We start from the raw sequence: 12,272 nt of genomic DNA on the forward strand, positions 1-12,272 counted from the left end.
TTCAGAATGCCAAAACGCACATAGTGATTTATCATCAAAAATTATCTTTAATTTTGTATCAACTGAAAACTCAATTCCTTTGTGAAAGCAAATAACTGGAACCCACCTGATGCAAAGTGATTTGTAACTCTGTCATTAGAATCATTTTTTACTCCTCCACTTTCTGAAAAATGCACCAAAAGGCTGGTCCTTTATCAAAGGAGTTTTTATTTATATTTGTTACTCTTTCAGCTAGAGGCACCTTGCTCAATCCAATTAAGTTAGAAGTGGGTTGTGAAGTGAACATTCTGTGAATTTTAATACACGTTTGCAAAAAAAACTTTTTTAAATATATCAATTTTAAAAAATAGAATACATTTATTATGTATTTGCATACAAGATAATATGTTTTAAATATTTTCATTAAAATGGGGAGATTTAACTCATTCCATTTATGAAAGATGTCTACCATTTAGCTTAATTGGCAAAATCAGTTTTCATTATCAAACCAATTGCAAATCAGACTAACTGTCTGTCAGAAACTATCATTTCATGTTTTTAATTCAAATAAACTGATGGTACCTATTTTGGTGAGAACCCTTCTGAATTCAGAACATTGCAACAGAGATCAAAATATGCTATTTCTAATGCCATGCTTTACTCTTTAGAGAAAGAGACTGGGGGAAATTAGGAAGTGGACTTTGGCATTATGGAGCCTTAATTAAAGGAGGTTTTTGTTGACCCCAGTACTTCAATTGTCCATTTGCACTACCTCAAGTTTCTACACCAGAGGTGTAAGGAAGGCATTAGTAAGATTCTGGAGCAGTGAGAATCGTGACTTGTAAAGACAAGTTCACTGTGAACAGGAAAGAGAGGCGAGGAGAATCATCCTGGTTCCATGGCCACAGCACATTCTCAAGCACATCTGTTCTAGAACAGTAAACAGGTGGAAGTTAAGCCTCTGAGAACTGGGCTCTTAAGAAAATGTTGTGCCCATGTGTCCCTTGAAAGCTTTTGTCTGGCCTGAGAGAAACAGGTGCCTACTGCAGGTAGACTACCTGTGGTTAACTGTGATGGGGCACAGGGGACCGGACAATTCCAGCTCTCTACATCACGAAAAGAGGACTTCAAAGCCTGGATATCTCTGCCTTATAAATTCATAACTTTCATTTTGTTCCCATGGAGACACTAAACTTATGAAATAACTTGGAATATAATTTATACATATATATGTGTGTTTATATACATATATAAATATCTATAGATATACATACATAAATATATAAATATATAATTTTTCACATAGCTTGTCATTCTAACTTGAAGAACGTTATGCTAACTTTCATATAGTCCTTTCAAAGCATTCACAGTTCTGTATCATAAATACTATGCAGAAAAAGCAAGATGAGGAAAAGGTTAACTATACATTTAGAGTAAGAATAAAGCGCTAGCATGATAATAGGCACTTCATGATGCTTGCTGCTTGAAAAACCTTACATATCAATTTACTGCAATAAAAGACTGTGGGCCTTTATTTGTATTTATAATGATAATGATGTTTAATAATTTAAAAAAACTGTTCACTGGGATGCTCAATAAAGTCCACTGTGATTATACACAAAAGGAAATTGTCATGCAGATAGTTGGTATAAACTTTATAGAAATGAAGACAGTATGTTAGTGGTTTTTTAAGTCCTGCTCACCAGCTATTATTTGAAATCAAGTAGAGAGAAGAAAATTTAGCTTATACAGTCATATATCGCTTAATAACAAGGATATGTTCTGAGGAATGTGTCTTTAGGCGATTCAGTTAAGTTGTGTGAACATCATAGGGTGTACCTACACACACCTAGATGGTATAGGCCATTACACACCTAGTCTACAAGGAATAGCCTATTGCTCATAGGCACCTGCACAGTGTGCCTACACTGTGCCTATACTGAATACCATAGGCAATTGTAACACAATGGTAGGTATACGAATGGAGCTTGCAGCACGAGAAGTTGCTCCGGGTGAGTCAGTGAGTGGGTGGTGAGTGAATGTGAAGGCCTAAGACATTACTATGCACTACTCTAGACTTTAAATTAATGTTATCTATTGTAATTTACTTATTTCATAGACTTTAACATTTTTAACAAACTTTTTTACTTTTTTGTAAAAACTGCTTAAAACAAACACACCGTACAACTGTACAAAACGATTTTTGCTCTTTATACTCATTCTATAATGATTTTCTATTCTGAAAATCATTTTTAACTTTTTACTTTCCAAACATTTTTGTTAAAAACCAAGACACGGCCGGGCGCGGTGGCTCAAGCCTGTAATCCCAGCACTTTGGGAGGCCGAGACGGGCGGATCACGAGGTCAGGAGATCGAGACCATCCTGGCTAACACGGTGAAACCCCGTCTCTACTAAAAATACAAAAACTAGCCGGGCGAGGTGGCGGGTGCCTGTAGTCCCAGCTACTCGGGAGGCTGAGGCAGGAGAATGGCATGAACCCGGGAGGCGGAGCTTGCAGTGAGCTGAGATCTGGCCACTGCACTCCAGTCCGGGCGACAGAGCGAGACTTCGCCTCAAAAAAAAAAAAAAAAAAAATCAAGACACAAACCCACACTTTAGCCTAGGCCTATGTGAGGTCAGGATCATTAATATCCATGTCTTTCACCTTCACATCTTTTCCCACTGGAAGGTCTTCAAGGGCAATAACATGCGTGGAGCTGTCTTCTCCCATAACAATGTCTTCTTCTAGAACATCTCCTGAAAGACCTACCTGCAGCTGTTTTACAGTTAGCTTTATTTTTTTTTAATAACTAGAAGGAGTGCACTGTAAAATAACAATAAAAAGTATAGTAAGTATGTAAACACTAACATAGTCATTTATTATTGTTATCAAGTCTTATGTAACATATATTATTATATGTGCTGTATTTTGCAAGACTTGCAGTGTAGTAGGTTTGTTTACACCAGCATCACCACAAACCCATGCATAAGGCATTGCGCCTTGATGACAGAACAACTATGTTGTACTAGACATTAGAAATTTTTCATCTCCAATATAATCTTACAAATCTACCCCATATATGCAGTTATACAGCATATGACTGCACTTAATTTTCAGTCCATTACTTCATCTAGGTCCTCAGTGTGAATAGGATGCACAGCAAAAAGTAGCTCGTAACAAAAGCAAGTCTGTGATTCCCAAAGACAGCTTTGTCACAGGTGTACATCAGCTTAAAAGCCACTTGTCAGTATAAAATTATATTTACTGCATGGAAACAGAATGAGTTCATGCCTGTCAAAAATATGGTCAGCCAGGACGAAAAAAACCCGAAGTAATGTCTCTGTATTAGTTACAAAGAGACTACAGATACCATTAAAATAGCATGAGGAAAAGCAGAGAAAAATCTGTCATTTATAAAGATAAGCTATTTGATTACTTAGTTAAAAATGTGTCCCAACATGCAGTTATTCTATAAATTTGAGTCTGCATCATTTTTCTTTCTTCCAGAATTATGATTAAACAACCTTAATATAGTAAAATTATATTTTTAAAAATTTTGGTGTCATGGAAAAGACTAGAAGGTAGGTGCTAAGCCCATTTGTCTCCTCACTCCACATAGAAGGCAATCCAAGCCCCAAACACATCATTCTGGCTGCTGTGGTCTTCCCTGAACAAATGGTGATCCAGAGGCAAGTCCTAGAGGGCTGGAGGCAAGAGCCCCCACCACTAGAGATGATTTCCCTTCCCATCATATCCACAGTTGGGAAAAACCAGGAATGAATGTTTTCTCTCCACCATGGTGCCACCACAAACCAACCTCCCAAAGTGTGCATCTGGAAGCACCATTAGTGACCACCTCACAAGGGACTCTTCAGGGTATCAGAGAGCTTATTCACAGCTGCTACTGAAATAAATAGAATGAAGAAAAGCATAAGTGTTAGAATGTTTACTAAAAATCCTCTTACAGAAATTCCCATTCAACCAATACTCTGTATTGTAAGACTATTATAAACTAAAAAAAATCCTCCCCAAAAAGAAAGAAAAGAAACATACTGTTCAATCTCTTTAAGTATTTCCTGAGATAGAAATGCCGAAAAAAACAGACTTCTAAACTTTATCTTAAAATAAATCTTCTTATAACTAAGAAGTTGTAACAATCCCAATTGAGTTAATATTTTTACAGGGAAAAGTAGAGTAGAGAGCATGGTTGGGGGGCATACATCCTAACAGATATTGCCTGCAGATGTCTACACAACTAAAGTATTTTACCAAAACACTAGTCCAGTCTTTATCCTGTACCTTAATTTGTTTTTGTTATGCAAATGCTTCCTCTTTGGTAAGTCAGTTGACAAAATTAAGGTCTAGACCATCACTATACAACAGAAAGATAATGCATGCCACATATGTAATTTTAGATATTTTAGTAGCCATGTTTTAAAAAAAGTGAAACTATTTTTAATAATATATTTTAATTATGCCAATATATCAAAAATATTATCTTCTCAATTGATAATTAATATTCAAAAATCATCAATGAGATATTTTATATTCTTTTGCTTTTGTTTTTAAAATTTTATTTATATATTACACTCACTACATATTTCAGTGTGGACTAGCCACATATTTAAAGTGCTCAAAAAATCACATGTGGTTATTAGCCACCATTTTGGTATAGATGTTATGGAATTCCCAACACCTGATTACATGCAGAATTTATAAATCACAGAATTTTAAACAGTTCTAGCTATATTCTGGCAGATCAATCTAAGGAATAGAGAGCAGAACTTGTTGATCGTTCCTTTTTTTGTTCCCACTGGACTATTCAGAAATAATTATGGCAGATTTCTAAGTTGGTGATGACAGGTTAATTCTAAATACCTGATATATACACAACTTACAACCTATGGAATTCTGAATATCTCAGACTACAGTATGACAAATCAAATTGGAACAGGAAAGAGATGTTGTCCATTTCATTTTCATTCCCGCAGGGAAAGAAAATTGAAGTAATCTTTTTCCCACCAAAGACCAGAAAAATGAAATGTTGGGTGGATCTGACTGCAGTGCTCTGAGGTGAGACTTGACCTTGTGAAATAGTCCAATTGTTATATGCCCCACCCAGAGGAAATGGGGAGAGGTCAGTGGACTAGACCAAAGGACCCTAGTTCCCAGGCCATGGGTCAATACTGGTACGTGGCCTGTTAGGAACCAGGCTGCACAGCAGGAGGTAAGCAATGGATCAGCAAGTGAAGCTTCATCTGTATTCACAGCCACTCCCCATTGCTCACATTACCACCTGAGCTCCATCTCCTGTCAGATCAGCAGCAGCATTAGATTATCATAGGAGAGAAAACCCTGTTGTGAACTGCACATGTGAGGGATCTAGGTTGTGCGCTCCTTATGAGAATCTAATGCCTGATGAGCTGTCACCGTCTCCCATCATCACCACCCAATTGGGACTATCTAGTTGCAGGAAAACAAGCTCAGAGCTCCCACTGATTCTACATTATGATGAGTTATATCATTATTTCATTAGATATTACAATATTTTTATTGTAATACTATTTTATTACATTAATAATTACAATATGTTTAATATGCAAATAATAATAGAAATAAAGTGCACAATAAACGTAAGGCACTTGAATCATCCCAAAACCATTCCCCTGCTACCCTGGTACACAGGAAAATTTTCTTCCATGAAACTGGTCCCTGGTGCCAGAAAGGTTGGGGACAACTGGACTAGGCTACTGGGAGGAGCAACTAAAACCTCCACATTCTTGATCTGAGGATCAATAAAAAATCAGACAGATCCTGGAGAGAAGGGCATGAGGGCTTCTGTCCTCAGAGAAGAGAATCTAGGCTCAGTGTCCACAGGGTGGCCAAATTTACACAGTTTCACACTTCTTCAGACTAAGCCTTCCTGACCAACTAAGTCATTCATTAAAATTGGGTAATCAGAAGAGGAAAGAGCCAATCTCAAAGGCTCAAGTTTGTTGTAAAAGGTTCAGCATAGACAAGATGAGAGATGGAAAGATGGCAAATTCCTCAGGGTCAGGATCTTTATCATATTTTTAGTTTTAGCTTTATACCCAGTGCATAATGGTTGGCTCATATGCACTCAATAAATATTGGAAGGAATAGATGGATGAAAGAATGAATGAGTGAATGAAATACTGAAGGAGTACATTTGTTCTGAGTAACAATCCAAAGAAATATCCTTTTTGGAGTTACAAAGATCATTGTCTGTTCGAATGTAGTAAATAGACTGCCATGGGCCAGGATTAGTCTGTGAACTTATTTGATTAGCTGTTACATGTTTAACATGCAAACATGAAAGTTTTATGTTGGCTTTTCTTGAAATATCAGAGGAATTAGTCACACTGGGTCAGCCTGCATGGATAATTTAGGCATCCATTTAGATGAGGCAGGTGTTCACAATTTGCCATAGTCCCTCACAATCCTCACTGTGTTCCCAAACTGAAGCTGTCATTTATCATTATATACACATTACTGTGTATCTTATGGTAAAGAGAAGAGTGGGTTTTTTTGTCTATATTACTGTTAGACATGGGATATTAAACACAGGCAGAAATGCACACTTTAAGAAGAAAAATAGAAGAAAGCAAATCTCCTCTGAAAGAAGAAAGCATTTTCATATGTTTAATATGCAAAGTGCCCCTGAATCAAATGGCTATAACCTTATACCCAACTCTCTTCGCTCAATTAGTAAGCCTGCCTGACCCTTTGGGCATATATACTTAATATATAATATTAGTAACTAAGAGACAATTTCAGCTCAGTCTGATATTTTAGAACTGAATAGTCAGAAATGTTCAGGCAAAAGCTTGATAATAGTCCATCGAAAACACCATCCAATGGAACCAGAGGCCATATCTTAAATGAAACACTCAGAAACAAAAGAGTCAAATGCTGCATGTTCTCACTTATAAGTGGAAGCTAAATAATCTGTACACACGGACACAGCGTATGGAATAATACACTTTGGAAACTCAGAAGGGTGGTGGAGAGGTGAGGGATGAGAAATTATTTAATGGGTACATGTACATTATTCATGTAATGGTTACCCTAAAAGCCCAGCTTCACCACCACACAATATATCTGAGACAAGCAGGCTGGCTGGCTTTTTGTTTTGATGTGGTCTAGAGAAAAAGCACAAAAGTCCCTTACTCAAGCTATAGCTTACCTCACTTCCAGCCAATCAGCAACAAAAGACCCAAGAAGCTATTAACCACAAGTTCCTGCTTTATGGGGCTAAGGAGTTCCCCAGGACCCCATATGTGCAGTTAAACTTCAACTTATACTTACCCCTTCCTCATTTTATTGCAAAAAATGTCACCCAGGGATAGAGATTTAAAATGCTGATGTTATGTTCAATGTCTAAAGAAGCATGTCAAGCCACTGCACAAGGGCTAGAGAAACCCCTCCTATCTGTGCCCTGACAAAACCCTTCCCTACAGAAAAATGCTTTAAAGGTAACCCCCATACTATCTTCCAGGGACATACCCACCCCTCCCCCACGTTTTCCTTCCACAGGGCTGGCTTCTGTGTGCACAAGCTAAATAAATGTCCTCTTTGCTGCTATGTCTAGTGATCTCTCTTGATTTCTATCTTGGGAGATTACAAGAACCCAGGGTGCCAGTAACATATCCATGATATAACAGAACTGCACTTCTACTCCTTAAATGTATACAAATTTAAAAATTAAAAATAAAAACAAATCTTAAGTCTCATATACTGAACGTATTTCTGTTATAGCACCTAACCAATTTTTAAAACTTCTTAACTGCCTTTTAATAGATCATGAACAATTTTTTCTTACTATGTCTTGCTTATCATTGTGTCCTCCACATTCAGTAGATAGGCTTTAAACGAAAGTTCACTGAATGAATCAATACTTATTGTATTGAGCTGGAAGTTGACAATTATTTTCTGTCAACTCTATGAGTCTCTAATTCTATTAGGCTTAGTTTTCATTTCTCATTAAAAATAAAGCAGGTAATAGGAAAAGAAAACAATCTTTTTTCTGAAATAACCTTAATAATGATCTCTTATAAGCTGAGAACCTTCCAGACTGTGACAAATATGAATGCAAATAATCTTTGCTGCATGTGAAACTCCCTTTGGCTCCTTCAAAAACAGACCAGGAGAGGGGAGGAGTAATGGGCTCACAGGGGCTAGAGAGCACCATCCCTGAGAGAGGGTACATTTCCCAGGAGAGGCCTCAGGGGCACACAATTGGGAAAGAAAGAAAGTCATGGGAAGGCCGTAGCCAGGCAAGGGAAAAGAGACATGGATTGTCTTGTTCACACACTCAGAAGCCAGGCACTTTAGATATGGTACAGCTTTCTCTTCTAGCGCTCTTTGAAAGATAGCTCGCATTTAAGTAAAATAAAAAAACTGTGGTCCTGGAAGAGAGCCTATACCAGGGAATAGAAAAGCAGCCACTCCTATGGGGATGAGAGAACAGCAATGTGTTTTCTATAGGCTCTTTTGTGTGATAACAGCTAAGAATATGCTCCTCAGAAAAAATGCATATGTACTTATATTAACGACATTTTGCCTGTATTTTCAAGGAATTCAAGATGACACTACACCTCGTGTTCCCTGAAGCACCACCACCAGACCCCACACCCCAGAGTTACCAAGCAATGGGCTTACTGCTCAACACATATAGAAAACAATAATATGGTACTGGCTTTTAAGGAGGAAAAAGGCTTTATTGCAAGTTAATTGGCCAGGAGACAGGGAGCAGTGCTCAAGTCTGTCTCCCAGAGCTGGGGACTGGTGACAGGTTTTATAGGCAGAGAGTAGCTATGAGGAAGACAGGAAGATGCAAAGAAGTGTGACCTGATTGGGTGATGCAAAGATGTGGTGTTGGGTCCTTGCCTTTTAACTTCATACTGCAACAAAACAGGGCACCTCTCCCTTCTTAATTGGGCCTGGCCTCTTGATCTGAGTACTTAGGTGCTGCTTACGGACGACTTTTTCCTTCAGGTTAGCTCCACAGTCTCAAATCTGACATGCTTGGTTCACCTGGGCATGCTCTGGTTACTTGACTTGCAACCTGGGGGTCTGTTGCAATTGAAAAACAACTCATCACTTTGTTAAATATTGTTACAGGCAACACTGAACCAGACTGAATTGGTTCTGTGGTTACACTGAGTTTATAAGAAGCCCTGATAAAAATACTCTAAATGTCCCTCCACATTAATGTTCTGCACCATCTTGATATACCTAAATTTTAATTTCAGGCCTGAAATTGTAGGTTTTAAAAAGGACAGTTTGTAAAAGCCCCACAGTATCACACATTCAGTGGCCAAGGAGGCCTTCCTCTCTCCCTCCCTCCTCACCCTTTCCCCTGCTCTTCTCTGGGGCTCCTCCTCAGAAAACTTTCTTCTTTGTGCAGGGAGAGCTCAACACAGCATCAATTCATCATTCCCCAGGGAGCCTGCCCAGAAGAAACAGCACGCGTCAGGAACAGTGTGCCTCTAACTCGCTTCAATTTATTTAAAGTCACTTGGAGACCATTTCCAAAGGGCCTGTGCACTGTAAACACTGCAGGTCGTTACCCTTCTTGAACAGGAACTGTGCGTATAAACACACGGCTCTCCAGGGGCTTCTGGTAAATCCATATTAACACACGGGAAGAACACAATGAGTCCATGTCTCTCTGGGGGAATTTCTAATGATCTCAATCAACACAGAGGTTTCTTTCCATTCCAGGGAAAAGGACATAAATATAAAGTGAGTGGAGCTTTAATGCCTTTGTGGATGATTAGAGAATCTCTGTCGAAGTTGTGGGAGAGAACACTGCTGAGGGTGGGAACCAAGAAGGTTCAAATCAGAGGCAGGACAGGTGTGTTCCTGGGAAGCGTCAATAAAAGACACCAAGAACGAAGCCAAAGGCATGCCCAAGTGAGGGCCAAATGACTCAATGCATCCTGAGGTTATACTGTGTTGTTATGTTGTCCTGTGCTTCATTGTTTAGTCATTCATTTCAAGAAACATGCTATGCACACTCTTCGTTTCTGTGTTTTCTAGGATATTGTGTATTCTCTCCATGGTCTAGAAGAGTAGGCCAGTAGACTCCAATCCAAATCAGCACAATTTCAAAAACAAAACTTGGGGTAAAAACAAGGGATTGACTTTATTTTTTTTTTTTTTCCTAATAAAGACAGTAAAACAAAACAACGTTCACATACTATCACAATCATTTTGCAAGATACTGTGATATCCTGAGATGAATAAGGACTGCCAAAAGACAAAATTACAACAAATTTAGTTACAGATCTAAATGGTATATATATTTTTTCATTTTTGAGACAGGGCCTCACTCACTCTGTCACCCAGGCTAGAGTACAGTAGCAGTGGCGTGAGCATGGCTCACAGCAGCCTTGACCTCCTAGGTTCAAGCCATCCCCTCGCCTCAGCCTCCTCAGTACCTAGGACCTCAGACCACCACAATACCCATGCCTGGCTAATTTTTAAGTTTTTTTTTTTTTGTATAGGTGGGTGGGTCTCACCATGTTTCGCAGGCTAGTCTTGAACACCTGGGCTCAAGGAATCCTCCTGCCTCGGCCTCTCAAAGTGCTCAGATTATAGGCATGAGGCATGCACCAGACCTAATTGGCTTTTATTCACCATTCATGAATGGGGCAGCCTCCATTCTATAAAACAGAATGAGAGCTCCCACAGGGCATGGCAGGACAGGGGGCTTTATAAGGTGGGAACAAGGAAACAGAGCAATAGAAAAAAACAAGCTGATTGGTTAACATCAGGTAACTTCAGATTTCTTCCTTTTTTTGTTTTGGAAGGGTTAAAGCAGAGGAGACTCATTTATTACGCTGACCAGGTAGACCGGAATCTCTTGTTGTCAGAACAATTGGTGTGTTTGGGGATCTATCTACTTTCTGAATGCTTCGGTTTGATTATGTGGCACTTAGTATGAGTGACTCCATTGTGGTTTGGTCTGGTCTGTTGGTGCCTAGTGCAGGAGCTCAGTAAAAATCTTGGCCTCCCGTAATTTTTTTTTTTTTTTTCTTCTTGAGACAGAGTTTTGCTCTTGTCCAGGCTGGAGTGCAATGATGCGATCTCAGCTCACTGCAACCTCCACTTCCCAAGTTCAAGCAATTCTCCTGTCTCAGCCCCCCGAGTAGCTGGGATTACAGGTGCCCGCCACCATGCCCAGCTAAGTTTTGTATTTTTAGTAGAGACAGGGTTTCATCATACTGGCCAGGCTTGTCTTGAACTCCTGACGTCAGGTAATCTGCCCATCTCGGCTGCCAAAGTGCTGGGATTACAGACGTGAGCCACCGCGCCCAGCCCACAATGTATTTTTTTAACAGGACATAAAATAAAAAAGGATAAAATGAAAAAAGTAATATAGGGTAAGTTTTAACAACCCAGGAGCTGTAGTCAGACACCCATAGACCACTGCATAAGCCTCCTAGCCAGTCTGTTGTTTCTTTTCTTGCCACCTACAATCCATTGTCCACTTTGCAGCAAGACAGCATTTAAAACTTAGATCACTCTATTCTTCTGCTTAAAGCACTCCAGTTGCTTCCCACTGCAAATCAAACTGCCCCGCCCTGGTATACAGAGCTCTGCTTCTGGCTGCAGCCCACCTCTCCCCCTCATCTCCAGTACTCTCTTTCTCCCCCTCTGCACTCCAGTCACACTGGTCTTTCTGTTTCCAAACCTATCATACTTGATCTCACCTTCACACTGCTATAAAGAACTACATGAGAATGGGTAATTTACCAAGACAAGAGGTTTAACTGACTCACAGTTCCACAGGCTTAACAGGATGCATGACTGTGAGACCTCTGGAAACTTAAAGTCATGATGGAAAGTGAAGGGGAAGCAAGCACTTTCTTCTCATGGCGTCAGGAGGTCAGGAGAGAGAGAGCGTGAAGGGGGAAGTGCTACATGCTTTTAAACCATCAGATCTTGTGAGAACTCACAATCATGAGAACAGCAAGGGTGAAATCCACCCCCAGGATCCAATCACCTCCCACCAGCCCTCTCCTCCAATTCAACATGAGATTTGGGCATGGACACAAATCCAAACCATATCACGGCCCTTACACTAGGTGCTTTTCTTGCCTAGAATATTTTTTCCCACTTGTCACTCAGATCTCATTTAATTGTCACCTCCTCTGCACAGAGTCTTTGCTTGACCACCTTGTGTTAATAGACATTGCATCATATCAGCCTATTTTAATTCTCTACATAGTGTTTATCATTACTGTTTATTTATCTTGTTTA

The 12,272-nt window shown here is 39.4% G+C and overlaps 1 long non-coding RNA gene across 1 annotated transcript; it reads right to left on the reverse strand.

Annotated features, from left to right (window-relative positions):
• Positions 1-8,680: 8,680 nt before the first annotated feature.
• On the reverse strand, positions 8,681-11,924 carry LOC117090333. Its single transcript, XR_004439974.1, has 3 exons — positions 11,792-11,924; positions 11,235-11,295; positions 8,681-10,126 (listed from the first exon to the last, which is right to left on the reverse strand). It is a non-coding gene; the product is annotated as an uncharacterized LOC117090333 (long non-coding RNA).
• Positions 11,925-12,272: the final 348 nt, after the last annotated feature.

This window comes from Trachypithecus francoisi, unplaced genomic scaffold (assembly GCF_009764315.1).
Source record: "Trachypithecus francoisi isolate TF-2019V2 unplaced genomic scaffold, Tfra_2.0 Lachesis_group11, whole genome shotgun sequence".
Lineage (NCBI taxonomy): Eukaryota > Metazoa > Chordata > Mammalia > Primates > Cercopithecidae > Trachypithecus > Trachypithecus francoisi.